The sequence below is a fragment of the Rhododendron vialii genome, chromosome 2a, assembly GCF_030253575.1.
Source record: "Rhododendron vialii isolate Sample 1 chromosome 2a, ASM3025357v1".
NCBI lineage: Eukaryota > Viridiplantae > Streptophyta > Magnoliopsida > Ericales > Ericaceae > Rhododendron > Rhododendron vialii.
In genome coordinates this window covers 41,669,611-41,683,556 of record NC_080558.1, presented here as the reverse complement: position 1 = coordinate 41,683,556, position 13,946 = coordinate 41,669,611, and the positions used below count along the sequence as shown (strand labels likewise).

Sequence of the window (13,946 nt, the reverse complement as noted above, 5' to 3'; positions counted from 1 at the left end):
CTCGCCCTTGGTAGTTGAGGTTTCATGAAACAAAATTACTGGTAAAAAACAATCATATATCCATATATAATGTCAGCAAGGGAATTAGTGGCAGACGCAGGACTTATATTAAGCGAACGAGGTCCGAATCACATGTATTTTCACATTGCAAACAAAAATACATTCTATCAGTATGTATATGCAATATATGTTGCTTGTCACTATGTTTGGAAAGAGAAGAAGTAGTGTGTATCGTACCTGTTGTTTAGATAGATTTTGTGCAATAAAAAATTAGTGAAAATATAGAAACCCCAAGTAAATTTAATACCAGACCAATTTTACTTACAAGAGGCCTGGATAACTTTAGCTGGGTACTGTGGAAGCTGCTGTGGAAGTCCAAATATAGAAACCCCAAGTACTCTACTACTTATTTATAGACCATTTTCCCTTGGGAAAAACTTTTTAATAGAGCTTTTTGTGAACAGTTGTTTATGGAGCTTACGGAGCCCAATCCTGAGCATCCAAGGCTTGGAGAAAAATTCATTCTATGCTTCTGGAGTATCGTCACGTGGTGCTCTGAATTCATTTTACACACGTCTTTTAATGCATAAAATGAGACCAAGACTAGCACGCATCGAATACGGGATCAAAATTTTTTTTTATCAACTAGCGTTGTGCCTGTTCATCGCGTTCGATTCACGGAGCCGAAAAAACAAATGTGATTTTCTTTTATCCCGTGCATCAAACAGACACGAACGCTAGTGATAACATAATGCTCTGTCTTTTAATAACTGAACTATAAAAAATACTTGTGGAGGGAAATTACTATTAGGTGCAAGTGTGCCAATACCTCAAGGGTTGGGGTCATACGACTCATGCCGTCAATTATTCTACAATCACAAACACTTACACAAATATTTACGCAAATTCATTCATATTCACATCGATGTGAGCCCCATCAAAAAATGTGAATGTTTGTGTAAATATTTATGGTTGAATAATAATTGCTCGTATCCCATGATATGGTGTAAGTGTTTGTGAAATTTTTTTTTTTCCCGATCCGCTCTACCCCCAAGAGGTTATGTTAAATGAGAGCGGCAGAGTCATCACATGGGGGAAGGCAGAGTCGCATGGTCTCGAGGAAGGCAGAGTCACATGGAGGAGAGTAAGCTGTCACCTCCAATTTTGATCCAAGAAATGTTATCCGGATCATCTACGAGAATTCTTTACTAAGAGGATTATGAGAGGGTTTTTATTCATACTGTTTATCTTGGCAATCAATGATCTGGATGTGTTTATATTTTTGATCGGTAATACTTCCTCTGTTTCGAAATGAGTAACCTTTTTGGGATTCCGTGTCATTTTAAAATACTTATATCTTTCGATTTATGAAATTTTATGTGATTTTGAATATTTTGTTTAATAGAACTAATTAAAATCTATTAAACAATATCCATATTACATATTTTTTAACATTCATATTGAAAGATATAAGCAATTGAAAATGACACGCTTTTTTAAGAAAATCACTCATTTTGGAACGTAAGGAGTAGTTAATTTTATCGGTCAAAAATACAAACACATTCGGATCATTGATTGCCGAGATGGACAGTCCGGATCTCATGAAAATTCTCACACGATCCTCACGGGGAAGAGTTCTCACAGATGATCCTGATCCGATGGTAGGGGGTGTTAAAATAACTTGTTGTTAGACAAGTCGTTAATTGTTTTCACTAATCAATAGGTTATACGTGTGTATGTAAGTGAAAAATTGTTGAAAGATGTCAAATTGTTTCAAAGCTATTGTCACATGTCAAATTATTTTCACCGACTAATAACTTGTTACTTAGTGTGAATAACAAAAACGTACCCGTTGATCGCCATTACTAGGGCAGTCACGACCCTCTACAACAACAAAAATCAACAAAGTGAATGTGTTGGGTGATGCCACCAATCTTTACGTGCATCATTGGAAATTGAAGGACTTTCAAAAACGAAAAGAAACACAAAACAAACTCTCGTTTAACCAAAAATTCCCTCTGTCCATTTTTATGTACACATCATCGTTACATAGTTGCACTCTAAATCTAAAAGTTATGATTAGGGTCGGCTCTGAGATTTTGGAGGCCTAAGTCAATCTTAAAAAATGAGGCCTTTAATATCTTATCACTTAACGTTCTAATTTTATTCTAGTTTTTTATTTTATCCTCCGTTCCATTTTTACTGGGCCAACACATATATATTAGGTACTAAAAATAAATTAAGGTCCAAATTTTTTAACATTTTTGGGGGGCTTAAGGCTTGCGCCTCATGAGCCTTAGCCCAGAGCTAGCCATGGTTATGATAACTTTTCATACTTTTCTTGTATGGAGACATCATAATTAAACTTTTTCTCACTAATTTATCAAAATGAAATATATTTTTAGGGGCAAAATAGAAAATCTATCAACTTTTATACCTTAACTTTACAAAAGAGACACTTATTAAGAGACAACTCAAAATGAAATACTGGACTCTTAAAAAGGGTCGGATGGAGTATCAGTTTTGGACACGAACGTAAGAAATCATTACTAGTGGATTTCATGAAAAAGGAGGGATTTGAAACAAGGTTCTGAATACCGTACCAATTAGAGTACCGATTTTTCAATTGGTACGGTACGTACCGGTATCGGTTAGATATCGGGTGCCATTTCAAAATTTAGATGTTTTTTTAGGTGTCCCTTGAACCGTCCCGTATATATATACAGTCTGGATCATGTCAGAGATCTCTGACTTGATTTCGGTCCGCACCTCCCTTTTGTTGATTGAATTTCGATTATCCGAGCAGCTCAATGTGATCAGAACGTGATTTTAAAGGTATCCACGAGAAATCGGAAAAAAAATGATTGGTCTTTACCCGCAGTTAAGAGGCAATGTCCAATAAACAATATATACACCCTTCGGCTTTTACACAACAGATCACCAGCGATATACACGAGTGCATACAATCTGATTCGGTTCGGCAAGGGTAGTTTCAGAATTTGTAGGGTGTTTTAGAATTTGTAGGTTGCCCTACATATCTATATTATAAAATAGAGCAGTCTTTTGTCTACTCATACAAATATGAGCACCCTTCCAGCCGTCGGATCATACTTCCTATTAACTTTGTAACCATCAGATCAAATGAATATAAAATGTCGACTCATACAAACAGAGCACCCTCTACAACCGTTCGATCATACTTCCTATTAACTTTGTACCCATCGGATCGAATGAATATTTCCTAATATAAAATTAGTGACTAATTATGGTAATCTATAACTAATGATATTCCGGAAAGGCATGATTGTATAATCCTAATGCAAATTGTATAATCAGCAAATTTTCAGGAAAGGCATGATTGTTTAATCGGCCAAAATTGTATAATCATAATCCTAATGCTATATTCCGGAAATTAAATCAATCATGTCTTTCTTTTATTGACTAATCATAATCCTAATCTCAACTCTTTCTTTTATTGACTAATAATATTCCGGAAATTAGTGACTAATCCTAATGCTATAATCATCCAAAATTTGAAATAAAAATCTATATTATAAAACAGAGCGGTCTTCCACCAAAATTGTGCAAAAATACACTTGCAGGGGAGTGACGTTAACAAAAAATGGAGTGGCAAAATCATTTCCCTTTAAATTTTATGACTACCTAAATACTAGTAAGTTTTAATTTAAATTTTATTGACCAAAGAAATGCCATAATTGATTCCATGATTTGGGCATCTACATTATAGAAAGAGTACGTAATAAGAAAATTTTGATATGATCATCTATAATACAATTCATGACCGTGTGGGAACCACATAAATTCACTCCATAAATCTTAATCATTAATTTTTTCCTACATACACGAATTTTTGGTAATGATGGTTTTACATTCCACATTTTAATCCCCATGACTTGCAGGATTTCCAAACTGAAAAGGAAAGCATTCCGTGATTTTTGGTGATTACGATTCGGTGATTTCCCCAAGCATTCCGTGATTAGGATTCCATGATTTTTGGTAAACGACTTTTTGGTAATTAGGAAGAGCTTATTAATTAATGTGATTACCTTATTACCGAAAAGGAATCCTTTGTTTCCGTGATTACCTTGTCACCTTGAAAAAAAATTGGAAGAGCTTATAAAGAAAACTCTTTACTAACAAAACTCTTTACTAACAAATCTCCAAAAATTAAAAGATCTCCTTTATGCATTAAGTTGTTTACACTTTCTATGGTTTTTCCTTTGTTTATAGAGTTACTAATAATTTTCTTTTTATTTTCTTTTTGCTGATTCATAGGAGTGATGGCATGTAATACGAAATTTTCAAGTGAATTTTTCTGCGAATACTCCGATTTGTAGGACGGACGGTGTTGTAAGTATTACCAATATTCCAATTCTTATATTTTTTTTGAAGTTTAATTTGTAGGTATTAATTTTGTTCCCTTTTTATCGACGTATATCTTCCTCTCCATATTACTTATCCTCCTCCTATCCCTTTTGTTTCAAACATTTCTCCCCATCCTTTCAATCGATGAATCAATGAATGGTTCGTGGCTATAGATTGATGCTGTGAAAGGGTCAGAGGTAAACCTTAGAAACTGAATTTGTATGTAGTCCACTAAGTTCAGGGTATGGATTATTTCAATTCCTAACATTTTATTTTTTCCTTAATGCAGGTCATTTAACTTATGGGTTTACCGATAAATCATGGTACATGATATTCCATTAGAATGTAACTTATGGGTTTACCATGTTTCAAGGTCATCATCTTCCCTTTCTCCATGTTTTCTGTAACACTTTTTTTCCTTACTGTAGAAGAGGTTTCATCAAGTGAGAATGTAAGCAAGCTCTGGTTTCATTGGGCCAAGAAAAAAAAGTAAGCTCTGGTAGCGAAATTGCTTTAATTTTCTGTTCGATATGCATTTTTCGCCCATAATTGGTAGGATCTTATCTCAATAATAGAACATTCTTTTTACTTTGGAAAAAGTTTTGGGATATATGTGAAGTAGGCAACCCCTTTGTATCATGGAAAAAACTTAAAAAGTACTCATTGATTATTTGGGTTATCAAATATATTGTAGTACATGCTTTTGATGCTGATGAAGATTGCTCTTTTCTCATTTTTTTGACAGGTAGGGTATTCCTAAGAGAGTTTGATTCAAAGTAATAAGCAAAAAACCCTATGTGTCAATTTTGTTTGCTTGGGTTTATTGTAGCAAAAATCCTATTTGTTTGGTTTGATGTGTACAATTTGATGGACCCGGCAGATTAGAGACTACCGACGAGTGATAGTTTGAGTTTGTTTCCAACATAGTTTTAATGTCATTGCCATTTGTGTTCTAACTCAAAGTTTGTAGCATTTTTTTTTGTTTTTATCATCTACTATTAATTGTTGTAAGAGTTGGCAATTACATAGATATTTAAACAAATTTTTGCCTGGTCAGAATTGTTTTACCATAGTTTTATGGTTTTGAATGGTGGCTCATGAAGCTTCTTTAGATTTTTATCAATTGCTCAAGAACCTCTCAAAGCACCAAAAGATCTACTTGGTCATTGCCAAGTATAAATAGTTTTTTTTTTTTTACCTTTATGAAACTTATTGTCAAGGAGGACTAGGGAGGAATGAGGTTGAATTTGTTGGATTGGACAAGTGCGTATGATGGTTCCCCTATATTGAACAGGTCGGCCTATTTTGATAAGGCACATGCAATTAATTAGCCAAAATGAATTAGTACATTCACGTTTGCTTTTGGTACATGCATGCACAAGGCTTTCAAAGACTGGGGTTGAAGTGAAGCTATAAAAAAAAATGCTCTAGGTGTCCTCCTGGAAGCTTTCATTGGGAATGAAGATGAAGATGATTTTTATATACCAGTAGGTCTGATTGTTTTATTCTTATTACTCCTCTTTGTTTTATTAGTTGTTGGGCGAATGCTAAAAGTGTGGGGGTACCATGCTCCCTTGATTGAATGTTATGGTTGGGTTATTTGGGTTAATGAAAATACATACATTTGGTATACATTTGTATTTATACATTTTTTATCTCCACATGGATCTTTTTGTCTTCTATTTATATGATCAATGTGTGCTTCTTCACATGGATCTTTTTGTTTCTGAGGGTGGTGGCCACCACCCTCAAACTAATATTATTGATAGGGTGATAAACAATTGAACTTTGTGATGATGTGGGATTCTCTTTTATCTGAAATTTGAATGCTTCCACATTGAGTTAAATGGAGATCTATAAACTCACCTTCCATTTCTATTTGTCATACTAGCTCAATTAATTTTATTATAGCTCCACGCTTGCACATGGTGTTTGACTACTAGAGGTTGTTTTCATCACGTGAAATTCATGGTTATTCACTACTACAATAATAGATATGCGTCACACTAAGAAGATTCATAAAGATCACGGTTTTCAGTGAAAGCGTGATAAAAAGTAGTGCTTAAATTTTTTATCTCAGTTTAAGTCCAAAACTGAGATAAAAAGTGAGTTTTAGCGCGAAATAAAAGATCTCGCTCTTGTGGCGAGATAAAAGAAATACAACCTCACCCTTGAGGCGTGATAAAAGATTTTAGGGTAGAAAAAAATGAGATAAAAGATTTCGCTTTTGTGGCGAGATAAAAGAAAAAAGATCTCACTCTTGTGGCGTGATAAAAAAGAGAAAAGACCTCACTCATGTAGCGTGATAAAAGATTTTAGAGCGGAAAAGAATGAAATAAATGATCACACTCTTGCGGCGAGATAAAAGAGAAATGACCTCACCCTTGTAGCGTGATAAAAAATTTTAGCTCGGAAAAAAATGAGATAAATGATCACACTCTTATGGTGAGATAAAAAGCCTACCTATTTAGGCTCGCAATCTGAATTTTCACGTAGGCGGGCTGATACGCATTTAGGCAGACTTTGAAAAATTATGTGAGAAAAACGATGTAGTTTAAGAACTTTGAAAAGTTCGTTTTTTCTTTTTTACAAAAGGTAAGAAGATAAGCCCTAATTGCACTCATCCCAAAAAATCTTCACGTTTCATCTTTATCTTCACGTCCAAAAAGATATAGAGAGAGAAGGCAAATTCCACAACTGGGTTCCACCGGTGCCCAGTTGTTTCTTCGATGACGGGCGAACTGTTCCACTAGTGCCCGATTTTATGTGGGCGAGCCGTGATGTTTATGATTTATTGTAGTAGTGAAATTTAGTTATTTCGGATGTCTTCCAAGTATACGTTTGACACATTAGGTAAAAAAGCAATTATATTATTATGGCTTAGCCTTATTTGAAAAGGATTAAAATCCAATTGAGAAGCCACCATTGAAATTGAAATTCAATATAAACACCAAATCTATGTGAAATGGTTAGTTTATAAAATAAAAAAAATCTAAAGTTTGTCTATAATGTTACAATCTGCAAGTTGTGATAATTTTCATAAAAATACAAAGCTTACACTATAACAAAAAATAATATTGTCTACTAAATTTATTAGCTAAAACAAAATTTTCGCTCCAAGAAAATCTTTTGGTGACCAATAACTAATTTTGATTAGCAAAAGATTTATTTTCATATTTTTAAATTTTTTTAAATAATGTTTATATATGTATTTTTATATATTTTAATATTATGTTAATTGCATTTCAAAAAATTCAGCAAATTTTAAGGGGAAAAAAAAGTTTTCTCACTTTAGGAAGTAAGTATAAATATTTTTGTTTTCCTAATGTAACAGAAGTTCTTGGCTAGCTTAGTGGTAAGGGTTTAGGAAATCAACTAAGGGTGCGTGGGTTCGAAACTTGGTAATGACAAGAAAAGATGGTCTAGTAGATACAAAGAACAGATCACACGCAATGGTTTTCCATCTCAGTTTATGGTGGTGTGATCATTTTGAACTTTCAATCACGGTTATAGACCGTGATCTAAAGTGACATATAATCACACCCAGAAAGAGAAATGATCTCGCCTAAAAGAAACAATCACGGCTTATAACCGTGATAAAAGAGAAACGATCACGCCTTTTGGCCGTGATTGTTTCTCTCTTTCAATCACGGTTTATAACTGTGATAAAAGAGAGTGACTTACAATCACACCCAGATCCATCACGGTAGCAAGAGTGTGATAGAAAACTTACAATCACGGCCAATAGCTGTGATCTTTATGGTTTATTGTAGTAGTGATTATGCGGTAGCACCGAAAAGACTTCTAGCAAATGTGAAATCGGGAAGTTCAGAATAGTTGCAAACTCGCTGTTACATTGTGTCATGCCTTTAGGCACGGGTTCATTCAGGCTTGGGGGGAAATGGGGTGGGGAAATGGGGTGCAATACAATACTTTATTTCGGAAATAGATGTGGCGTTCTATAAATGCTTGGGTTATTATTTTTTGCGTAGTTGGATTCGTTGGGTAAGAGTTGATATATTGCACGCACGGTACAAGATTTCGTGTTGATGTGGCGTCGTGCTTTAGATAGCGTTTATTTGTGTATGCACGGGTTGTTGTGTAGTTCGAATTTTGCTAATGGGGTCTTGGCCTTCAAAAGGTCAGAGGGACAAAACTGAATAATTTGTTGAATACCAAATTCGAGCCGTGCCTTCAGGCACGGGCATGCACTAGTTCTTAAACAATTTTTAGCGTTATCGGATTAGCAAATTTTTTTTAGGAACCCATAAAAAATTTTTACGAATGACTTACGGTTTAAATCATCTTTGTAGTATCCGTAATAAGTTTCACAAAAATTTAAAGTGCCGGTACTAATCATGACATAAAAGCATTAAAGGGTGGAAAGGGAGTGGACACCAAAACTACCCCGTTTTGGGTCAGTACACCCCTGACTTGGATCACCACAGCCCCCGCTTCCCTCAGTCACAAAAGAGAAGGGATTCGACTTTTCTGCGGTCAACTGCAAATAAGGTTGTACGGTTCAATATGAATCGTTCATTTTGACAATTAATGGTTCAGATTTGTTGAATCTTTTACCGATAAAAGTTTTTTATTACCGGTAATAAATTAATAATAAATCTGGACCATTAAAAATACTATCCGACGATTGCGATCAATTGAACCACCTCTTCAGTCTAGTTTTGGATTGCTGACAAGCCAGATTCAAAAGAGAAGGATGGAAAGTGGGGCATGGAGAACAGAGCTTTGTGGAGGGGAAAATTATTAGGTGCAAGGGTGCAACTACCTCAAGAGTCAAGGGTTGAGGTCATACGACTCATACCCCATGATATGTTGTCAAGTGGTACAAAAACTTTTTCATATCTACCTAAGAGCATGTACACCAAGCATGAGGTATTTTACCTACTTAATACTTCACTTTTTTTATTTTACCTACTTAAATCTTTTTCTACTCCACACCAATACTCTCTATAATCCTCTCTATCTATCTAATAATATATAAAGAAGGAGATATAAAGAAGGAGAGAGAATGAAAAGGTGGCAGGGAGGAGAGGAAGTAATTTTTTAGTGAATAGCTCTTGAACATTGCTCGGTACTTCTGTAAAGGGAAAATAGCTATTAGTTTACCTAGGCTGATGCAAGGTGGTTTTGGTGTCCAAAATAGGTAAAATAGCTAAAAAGTAACATTTTGCTAGTCTCGTGTACATGCTCTAATATCCAAATTCACGCCTTCCCTGTTACAAATATTCATGGCCGCCATTCATCCGACGCCCAGTCGTCGGCCTCACACCACCCTCACCATACATCCTCACCGTCGTTGTCCTCCATTGCTCGCCGTCGCAATCCTCCATCTAACCTTCATCTCCAAGACCTATTTCGAATCCTCCATCTGTCCTCCATTTTTTGTTTTTTTATCTGCATGTAAAGTTCAACTTTGTTTTGATTGTGCATGATCTTTTAGTCGCTCCTTTCATCAAGTGTGAACAAGTGGCCTTTGACAGAGCTCAATGGAGGAAATGGATTCATGTAGCCGACCTTAAGTGATTGGGATGTAAGGCTCGATTTGGTTTGGTATGGTTTCATCAAGTTTGGCATCTTCAATCAAAATTTGACAAAGGAAACAAAATTCTTTATCAAAAGTTATGATCGGTTTTCTATTCAAGAACCCCAGAAAGCCCCATTATTTTTCAGTTAAACAAAATTCTTCATCAAGTTATGATCGTTTTTCGCCGAGACCCATTTTGATTTGTTGATTTGTTTTTTGTTTCATGGCTTGTTTGGGTATTCATGATGTATTTGCAGAAATAAACCATGAATTGACGATTAAATTAATATTCATGATTTTTTTGTCGTCTTTGTACCATGAATCCAAAGTTGACTTTTTTGCTTACGACTTGTTTGGTCAATTATGTTTGGTCGATCATTGTAGCATTTACCATGAAATTTACTCAATTTCATATGAAATTAAAACAGTTATAATAGTTTTCAATTTCGTGGTAAATTATTTGTAGCATTTATCATGAAATATGTTAGCCTCATTTACGTGAGATGACTTATTGGGATGAATATTTTTTTTTATCCGAATTGGGATGGATATTTTCTTGGATATTTTCCCCTTGATCATGCCATTGATTGAGTTCGCTTATTCTTATATTTCTTCGAACTAAAAACTAAAGTACTTATTGGGGGTTTCCATATTCGTAATCATCAATACTACTAAGAGCATCTCCAACTCATCTCCATTTGAGCACCAAAACTCCATTTTGGGGAATCCATGCCCTCCAATCCATCTTCATTTGGTTTGAAGACTCAATTTTCATTGGGAGTTTGGATTCCATATTCGTAAAGACCAAAGTACTTATTAGGGGTTTCCATATTTCATCAAAACTAAGGAAAGCGAAATCTCTCATGATCAACCTCTTTCCAAACTCCAACCCATCTTCATTTAGGACTCTCCATTTTTCAAACTCAATTCTTATTGGGCGTTTCCATATCCGTAAAGACCAAAGCACTTATTGGGGGTTTCATATTCGTAATCATCGATGCTACCTAAGGAAACCGAAATCTCTCATGATCAACATCTTTCCAAAACTCAATCGGGTTCCTCATCTCTCTCTACTCTCCTCGATCAATCCTTTGTTGGAAAATATTATAGGATATAATATTTTATTGTAAGTGTGAATAGAAATTGATTTATTTTAGAGTTGCATCTTTTCATTGGCACGTGTTCGTTGTGGATGGACGCGTCCTTCACGAACAGATGTGCCTCTTTTCTTGGTGACTTTTCGTAGAGTTACGAGTTAGCCTATAAATAATATTTCCCTCATCATTTTTATAAGTTGATTTTTCCTTCATTCAAGTTCATTCATATGAGAGAGTTACAAATACAAGATGGTTCGTCAGGCCCTCCAATTGAAGTGCTGCTTTGGGGGGATTTCGATTAAGTAGTGCTGGGAAATAGTCGTCCAATGCAAACCGTGAGCACCGTAGCGGGGGCGAAATCTGTCTTAAGTACAGAGTGTCACATACAAACACTCGCCTTGATCATCGTTTTGTTATCATCGATTTCCAGGTATTGAGTTCCGATTTTATTGCAATCATATTATTGGTTTTCATCACAATTAGTAAACATATTTTTCCAACAATATTATGGTGGAGATGCCCCCCAATTGTTGAAAAATATTATAGGATATAATATTTTATTGTAAGTGTGAATGGAAATTGATTTATTTTAGAGTTGCATCTTTTCATTGGCACGTGTTTGTTGTGGATGGACGCATCCTTCATGCACAGATGTGCCTTCTTGGTGACTTTTCGTAGAGTTATGAGTTAGCTTATAAATAATATTTCCCTCATCATTTTTATAAGTTGATTTTTCCTTCATTCAAGTTCATTCATATGAGAGAGTTACAAATACAAGATGGTTCGTCAGGCCCTCCAATTAAAGTGTTGCTTTGGGGGGATTTCGATTAAGTAGTGCTGGGAGACAATCGTCCAATACAAACCGTGAGCACCGTAGCGGGGGCGAAATCTGTTTTAAGTACAGAGTGTCACACACAAACACTCGCCTTGATCATCGTTTTGTTATCATCGATTTTCAAACCGTGAGCACCGTAGCGGGGGCGAAATCTATTTTAAGTACAGAGTGTTAAACACAAACACTCGCATTGATCATCGTTTTGTTATCATCGATTTTCAAGTTTTGAGTTCCGATTTTATTGTACTCATATTATTGATTTTCATCACAATTAGTAAACATATTTTTCCAGCATCCTCTGACTGCTTTCTTCCTAAATTAAAACCCCTAGAAGCCGCTCTACTCCCGCTCGTTTCCCACACAACACAACCCGGGGGCGCCTCTCTCTCTCTCTGATCTCCTTACGCGAGCTCCATCCCTCTCTATCATCCAAATCTCTGGTACGATGTCACTCTCACTCTCGTTTCATATGTTTAACTTGTCTTTTGGATCAATTCTGGGTTGATTGTCTTCCACGTGCAAGGATTTTGTGTCTCGATCCCCTACCCTGAGAACGTCGATTTTTATTTTTTATTTTTGATTTGGGAACTGTACTCGATATAATTTCTATTTTTTGCTCCCAGTTGCCAACCTTTTCCTGTTAACCTCTCGTTTTCACCGATTCATATACAAAACTTTCAAAAAGTCAATATTTTTTCCCCTTTATATTTAGTCTCTTACCTGTTGGGAGAGTAATCCCTCTTTTGGAATCTCTCTGGATTCTTGAAAGAAGGAATAGTTTAGTGTGCCCATGGCCCTCCTATTTGAAGGCGGCGGCCTCTCACATAATATAATCATAATAAGAAGAAAAAGGTTGATCGACGAATGAAAGTATCTGAACTGAAGCCTGATTTGGTAGATGTTTGGGATGTGACTTCGGCCGACCCTAAGTTATTGGTGTTTTTCAAATCGTATCATAACTCTGTACCAGTGCCAAGACATTGGAGTCATAAGAGAAAGTACTTGCAGGGGAAGCGCCATTTTGGGAAACAGCCTTTTCAACTTCCTGATTTTATTGCTGCTACGGGGATTGGCAAAATCAGAGAGGGCTACATTCAGAAACAGGAGAAGCTTAAACAGAAGCAACGTGAGAAGATGATGCATCCAAAGATGGGGAGAACTGATATCGATTTTCGCCATGATGCGTTTTTCAAGTCCCAAACCAAAGCCGAATTTGACAGCACACGGTGATAGCTATTACGAAGGGAAAGAGTTTGAGGTCGAGCTAACGAGAGAGATGAAGCCTGGGATGCAGATATCACAGCTATTGAAAGAAGCAAGTGGTATGACACGAGGCAGCGCTCCTCCCCCGTGGCTCATCAGTAGAGACATGGTCCACCACCTTCTTATCCAAACTTGAAAATTCCTGGGGTGAATGCTCCTATTCCTCCCGGAGCTAGTTATGGTTATCATCCCGGAGGTTGGGGCAAACCTCCTGTCAGTGAATACGGGGATGTCTTTGGGGTTCAACAACAGAACAACCAGGAGGAAGAATTAATCGGCAATACCAAGCATTGGGGTGATTTGGAGGAAGAAGAAGATGAAGAAAAAGAAGAAGTGGAGCTGACCGAGGAAGAGGAACAGACCGGGGGAGAGGAATCAGAGGCCAACATTCAATCTGTTGGTGTTGAGACACCGGATGTTATTGATCTTTGCGAGAGGCCAAGAACGGAGCCAGATAAGTATCCTTATCAAGTACTTGAGAAAAAGGAAGAAAGGATTGCTTTGGGGACCGTACTTGGAACACCTCATGTATACGTCGTTGGCGGCTCTGGCACTCCAGAGAAGACTGCTGGCAAAGGGGTTAATTATTTGCTGAAGTGTCGGAAATCAGATGAGGTTGATGTCACATTACAACCAGAAGAGTTGGAAGTAATGGACGATGCTTTGCCTGCAAAGTATGAGGAAGTGAGGGAGGAGTAGGAGGAGGAGAAGTTGCATAGTCTGCGAGAGGACTTCAGTGACATGGTTGCTGAGTATGAGAAGAATAGGAATACGAAAAGGCAGGAAAAGCAGGGCAAGTTGAAGAGAAATCATTTCAGGT

At 36.4% G+C, this 13,946-nt stretch overlaps 1 pseudogene; it reads left to right on the top strand.

The window, feature by feature from the left end:
• The first annotated feature begins 4,687 nt into the window (after window positions 1-4,687).
• The window catches only part of LOC131317545 (uncharacterized), a 9,365-nt pseudogene continuing 106 nt past the window's right edge, over window positions 4,688-13,946 (top strand).